The 7,054-nt window shown below is 40.1% G+C and overlaps 1 long non-coding RNA gene across 1 annotated transcript in view; it reads right to left on the bottom strand.

The window, feature by feature from the left end:
- Window positions 1-6,024: 6,024 nt before the first annotated feature.
- Window positions 6,025-7,054, bottom strand: part of LOC137561402 (uncharacterized) — a 108,675-nt gene continuing 107,645 nt past the window's right edge. The window contains exon 5 of the long non-coding RNA XR_011030000.1: window positions 6,025-6,279. This is a non-coding gene — a long non-coding RNA (uncharacterized lncRNA). The remainder of the gene's footprint in view (window positions 6,280-7,054) is intronic.

Raw genomic sequence — 7,054 nt, 5'->3', positions numbered from 1 at the left:
CCCCTAGTATGATAAAAAAAGAATCTGGGTACTCCCTTTCCACCTCAGTAATTTGATCTGCGAGATCTTGGAGCGCAGGCTGCATACATGTTTGTGGAAGGATGTACACAGCAGCCAAAATAAATGAAGAAAACTCACGGGGTGAATAGTAGGGTCTGCAGTTTATGAAGAGTGTTTCCAGCCCAGCCGAGCATGTCCTCTTAATAACTGTAACATCCGTGCACCATCTATCATTAATATAGAAGCAGAGTCCTCCACCTTTGGTTTTGCCAAAAGTAAGAGGGTCCCGGTCAGATCTGTAGAGTGTAAATCCATTAATCGGCAGATCGTTGTCTGGAATAAGCTCAGATAGCCAAGTTTCTGTGAAGCAAATAGCCGCAGAGAGATAAAAGTCCTTCTTTGTTCTGATCAATAGTTGAAGCTCATCTAGTTTGTTGCATATGGACCTGACATTAGAGAGTATGATTCCAGGTAGTGGAGAGCGCAGTCCTCTGCGCCGAAAGCGAGTCTTGATCCCGGAGCGCTTGCCTCTTCTTCTGAGCCTCACTGCCTGGTTTAGCACTGTAGCTCCACTGGTCAGAATCCCCAGAAGATCAAGAGTAGATGAAATATCCAGGGGTAGATTATATTTAGCTAAGTTCCGAATGCTCAGTAGTTGTTCACTGGTGAAGGTTATCCGGGTTGGGTTGCAAAAGGCAATGTTGAAAAACAAAAATACATAAAACAAACATAGAAAGACAGAGCAAGCTGCCGAGGCTGCCATCTCCAGGCGCCTCCTCCTTCCTTAGCCACTCCTATAAACAGGCTGGCTTCAGCATGTAGTGTTGGTGGTATAGTGGTGAGCATAGCTGCCTTCAAAGCAGTTGACCTGGGTTTGATTCCTGGCCAATGTATGTGAGGTTGCTTTTGACATCCTACAAATCCTTAAGCAAGCTCATTTTTCTCTTGGGTATATCACAATGGTACATGCTAGGCTGGCTTCAGCATGTAGTGTTGGTGGTATAGTGGTGTGCATAGCTGCTTTCAAAGCAGTTGACCTGGGTTCGATTCCTGGCCAATGTATGTAAGCTGGCTTTTGACATCCTATAAATCCCTGGAAGACAAGACAAGAGGAGGAGGGAGGAAGGGAGTGCAATTTAGAATTCAATGTGATTTCTGCCCTTAAAACGCTGCTTTGCATCAAATTTAGATTTTTCCCCAGGACTTTTGGCATGTTTTCCACTCCGCCATGCCCCCCTCCAGGTGTTAGACCCCTTGAAACATCTTTTCCATCACTTTTGTGGCCAGCATAATTTTTTCTAGTTTTCCAAGTTCGCCTCCCCATTGAAGTCTATTGCGGTTCGTGAAAGTTCGCGTAAACCAAACTTTTGCGGAAGTTCGCAAACCAAAAATCGGAGGTTCGGGCCATCTCTACTTGCCGCATACGGTGGGGGAGCTAAAAAATGTCCATGGATGCATCCACACAGTACGCAGTGACTGTATGAGAGCAGCAAGGGCGATGCTGTACAAGTATGGTAGCAGATAATCCACTCACCAGGATTCCTGAAAAGAAGTGACTTAACGTGGTCCCGATGACGAGGTGAGGAGGCACCTTACTGGGAACGCTTTACATACAAAATCAGCCAATTGCCGGTAAGGTACATTGCTTGCCGTGATTGGTTGGTTGTTGTATATTGGCTTGGTGTACAGAGGCGCCAGAGTAGGATAAAAATGTTTAAAAACCGTCTAAAAGAGGGGGATGTTCAGGTGGACTTACCTCCCTCAAAAATATAAAACTCAATTGAGTCACAATATATCAATACAAAAATATTTTATTGAACTCCACTTAGTGCAACGCATTTCGCAGGTGTGGTCCTGCTTCATCAGGCAAACAGGAGTATAACTCAATGGGTCTAGATGCAGAAGTAAGCACCTCTGCATCTAGACCCATTGAGTTATACTCCTGTTTGCCTGATGAAGCAGGACCACACCTGCAAAACGCGTTGCACTAAGTGGAGTTCAATAAAATATTTTTGTATTGATATATTGTGACTCAATTGAGTCTTATATTTTTGAGGGAGGTAAGTCCACCTGAACATCCCCCTCTTTTAGATGGTTTTTAAACGTTTTTATTCTACTCTGGCGCCTCTGTACACCAAGCCTTGCTGAAATCTTGAGTCCACCCTCGGTGAAGGGGTGCTACCCCGTTTCCTACAGAGAGCGACATCTTAAAAACTTGAGTGGGGTCAGGTTCTAATACTCCCCACCTGCACTGCAAGTGGTTGCCTATGGGTAACCCATGTTTGTGAGTATATCTAAATATTTTGCTTTTAACCACAACCAACTTAACAATACTACACCATATCGGGCTCTCGATTTCTCTTTGGTCTTCCAAGCATTGTATATTGGGTACCACATACAGTACAGCACCAGTATCTGTTTATACAGTATAGTACCAGTACATACAGTACAGTATAAAAATGTCCAAGAGTCAAGTGTAGTCTTATACGGTAGTCTTATAGTGTAGTGTGTAGTCTTATACAGCGAGTATATCCCAAATGTATATTTTAACTGGAAATGTTGGGGGTCGTCTTATACGCTCAGTCATCTTATACCACGGAATATATGGTTTGTGCATGCACCTAAAGCTCACTTTTTACAGCTTTTTCCTCAAGAATTTATAAGAAGATAATATCAAAAATACCCAGTAAGATTAAAAAGGAAAGAAATGAATTCCTCTGATATGTCAATAGTACCAGGACTAGAAACTACTTGATGAAAATTCATGACGCCAACTTGGGGAGTCAAATAATGTGAAAAACAACAACATTGAAATGAAAGAAGAGTGGATAACATACAGTATGCAATTTCCTAAGTCCACAATCCATGACAGTCTAATTATAAGCCTGCTGTCCATCTAGATTATAGCTGTGGAAAAGAATAGATATCAGTACTGACACAATTCTTTATTACAAAAGCATGTACTGAGTGGCAGTTGGTTAGCCTGACAAAATGGCAAACACATGAGTAGAGAGGCTGGCCAGTACCTTCATATAGAGCCTTTCCAGGCAGAGTTTTTGTAAAGAATAAAGGAAATCCCATCCCCCTTCATGAGGAGATGGACTATTCCAAAACCAGTCAGTTTCCAGATTTTCACTACCTATTGTAAAGTAATGGTGAATTAGAAAATTGGTAATGTATAGTGCATTGTACTCTGGGAGAAATGTAAGTCTTCTAGGAATGTGTTTATATATATTTTACATTTTACAATTTTTCATGATCGTGGTCATTTAAGAAGAACTTTTCCTAAATACATCTAGACTGTTTTGTCCTTATTAAAAAAGGACAAGTTGCAGTAGTATAGATTCCCACATCAACTAATTCATTAAATGCTTAGCAAACCTATTGTCTTTTAATCAATCTATATTGGTTCACTTCTTTTCACCAATGTTGCCCAGCTATGGATAGCCATAGAAAATCAGATGTAATCTCCAAATGCAAAATGATTTAAAAATACTAGGTAACAAAATATAATTATTCAGAGCAGAAACACCCAAATACATACCTTTTCCCTTTACTGCTTTTGTGCAAATATAAGATGGGACAATTATAAAACTCATGAAGTGACATTTTTAACCCTTTCGGGACCGGCCGCCTAACCCCCCTTCAGGACCAGGCATTTTTGCAGAAGGGCGGGGGGCACGTTTGGGGGGTCAGGCAGCCGGATCCCTGCAGGGTCTGGCTGGGCAGTCACCCCCCTGTGTGGCCAGGTGTCCCCCCTTGTCAGCAGCACAATCACTCACCTTCCAGGCTCCAGCGACGAGCCGCAGTGGTTCCCTCCGCTCCGTTCGGCATCTCAGCTCCTACTGCCGCTCAGTTCCAGGTCGCGGCTTGATGAAGTCATCCAGCCGGGACCCGGTGCTGACGTCAGAAGGAGCAGAGATGCCGGCAAGAGCGGTGGGGGGCGCCGATCATCGCGGGAACGGCAGGGAGGTGAGTGGATCTTCTTCTTTCCCCCCTACCGCCGCAGCTGTCAAATTGATCACTGCAATCTGCTGGCGATCGTAGTGATCATGTGATCAGCAGCCATAAGCAATGGCTGCTGATCACTGAGGGGAGATTCCAGCTTTTATATGACAGCTTAATCTCCCCTCTCCGGTGCGCATGATCACGTCGGGACGGTTCGTTAGCTCGGATGTTGAATCAACGTCCAGTCAGAACGGTACCACCTGCTGGACGTTGATTCAACGTACATGGTCCCCAACAGGTTAAACAAATGTACAAAGTGGAAGCAGAAGCCAGAGTTGGATGAAAATTATTTTGTGGCCAAAACTGATGGATAACTGTGCCATGTATGGGTAGCATATCTCAACTTTAATTAGGATTGTGTGGATGGACATAGTTGCTGTAAGCCTTATACCACCTCACAATGTTCCTACTGGAATGGTCAAGTGAGAACAAAAAACACCCAAGCAGGAAAAATGGAGATAAACCAAACAGACATAACAGATACTGGGTAAACAGAAATATGTAAAGGTAATATTTTGCTTGCTGCATACAACATTCATAATCAGTCTAATAGTTTAATAGTCATTCACCTACCTTTTTCAAACAGTCATATCTAAAAAATGTAGCCTCTGATTCACCTGTCTGATCGATTATCTTCCACTTTATTGCATTGCAAAGAGCATCACAAACAAAAATGGAACTCAGGTGATCTTTTTACATTTTTGTATAACGGAAGACATTAATGCCATTACTCAAATCCAGAGAAATCTAGGCCATCTGAAAAGCTCTTACTTGCCACACTTGGGCAAGAGCTGAATCCATTACAATTTCAACAGATTTTAAACAAAACTTGCTTCATGCATTCTTGTTTTCTCATCTGCACAGAGACTACCATCTGGCTGATAATGTTAATGACCACACCAGCGAAAAAAGTACGCAGTTAAAATCTGAGAGAACCGACAGGTTTTGGACTAGTCCCATCTCCTCATGAGGGATTCTAAAGTTTTTCTTTATCTTCAAAAATTTTCCTGAATGGCGGTTTGACTGCAAAAATACATAAATTGTCCAGCACACCTATATTGTTTGCAACCTTCACCATATCAAACTATACTAAGGACTTCTAAAAGATAGCATTTTCTCTTTTAGTCATGTTGTTCATCCACCCCCTGCAAGAATGTTTTAAATTGTTTTAGTAAATCTAAAAACACAAGTTTAATTGACCCAGGTGAATGGTAAAATATTTTAGCACATAATAGCAGACATTTTTTTTAAATTACAACCTATATCTGCTAGAATATTACTATTACTATTGTTTTTACCTTCCAGCCCAAGCTAATCTGCCCTACTGAATCTAATAATAATAATAATAAAAACTTCCACTATTTTGGTGCAGTTCACATTTTATAGCAAGTTTCCCAACACATGACAAACAAAATGTGCACAAAGTAAAGCAAAGCAAATGTTCGTATTTATTTTTAATCATCAACGGTGAATTGGATATTATACTTTTTTGTAGCATTATCACTATTCCTGTTTTACAATGACAATTAATTTACAAACAATTACCGTATACATGAAACAGATCACTTCCTGCTATTTTCTTTCTCTACTGCAAAATCTTTGTCATCACTATTTTTTAGTTACTGTGACCACCATTATCAGGAAAAGCATGTTTTATTTGTTGTATTGTATTGCATTGTTTGTATTCCAAGCCTGTGTCATCTTTCACCATAATGAGCACCAAAAAATGCAAATGCATATCGATTTATGCAGAGGTCACTTAAGTGACAAGCAATCTGTGAAAAAGTTACTTGGAAGAAGTAAGTTATAAAAAAAGTAATTGGAAAGATGACTGTAACCTTTCTGTAATGAATAGCAATAATAAATGGCTTTTGTAGTGTTTTGTTGACCCTGTCAAAACTGCAAGGTGGTCTTTCCGTAAGCGATTCATGATTTTGATCTGTTTTCTAATCAGGAGATATAGACGTGACATCATCCATTAATTGATCCAGGCACCGTTTGCATGCATGTTGGTAAAACGCTGTTTAATTCATTTATTTTCATCTAGGAGGTCACAGTACGAGATGAAACAATTTATCATTCTTAGATTCAAAAATCTGTTTATACTTTTTAATGTGGTTACCGTTTTGTTTGTTAATGTAGTCAGAAAACGTTATGTGTCTTTTTTTCTGTTGATCTCTTCTTTTCATTGCAGGCTTCAATGAATTGTTGTATATTTCGGGCCATTTCCAAAAGCTGGAAGCAAGAGGATTCCCCACAAGAAATTTATAGCTGCATGAGTAAAAAACAAAACAAAACTCAAATGTAGGCTTGAATGTGGATTTCAAAAATTGACACAACCAATTCCTTGCAGTAATGCTGCAATTTTTCCTTTAACCATTACCAGTTGCCTGGCTGTCCTGCTGATCATATGTGCCTCCACAACTTTTTAGCCATAGACCCAAAACAAGCATGCAGATCAGGTGTTTCTGACTAGATTTGCTACAGCCCAAGAGATCTGATCAATATATAGTGGATGTTATGTGGAATTGGATGTACATAGCTGCGGATAATACTATGTTCACTAGCTAATACATAGTGGTGGTGATCTTAGGTGTAGTCAGATGGGTGCAGGGTATGCACTTGCACCCCCTTAAGTGAAAATGAATGCAATATTTATTAACAGAGGCCATTAAAAAGATTACTTTCTTTTTACCCATTCCTAATGTTCTGTTAGATATATTAGAGAGGTTGTCAGAAGATCTTGTTTCATAGCTACAAAAATGTGTTTTATTAATTCTGCCAGTCACAAACTTAATTTGGTTGAGAACAATTTAAACCATCTACCAGGAATCCAAAACATGTCTGCCCAAGTAAAGGAATCTGTTGTGTGAAGAAAGTATACACCCAATATTTTAGCCTTTTCCACTAGGAAAATATTGACGAGGTAGAACTTTGGCACAAGTGTTTTGAAGTTAAAAAAAAACCCCAAAGAATAATTATATAAAGGGTTTAAAGAGAAACTCCAACCAACAATTGAACTTTATGTCAATCAGTAGCTGATACC

Source organism: Hyperolius riggenbachi, chromosome 3, assembly GCF_040937935.1.
Source record: "Hyperolius riggenbachi isolate aHypRig1 chromosome 3, aHypRig1.pri, whole genome shotgun sequence".
Taxonomy (NCBI): domain Eukaryota; kingdom Metazoa; phylum Chordata; class Amphibia; order Anura; family Hyperoliidae; genus Hyperolius; species Hyperolius riggenbachi.
Note: the sequence above shows the minus strand (reverse complement) of the source record. Positions and strands in the feature narration are given on the sequence as shown.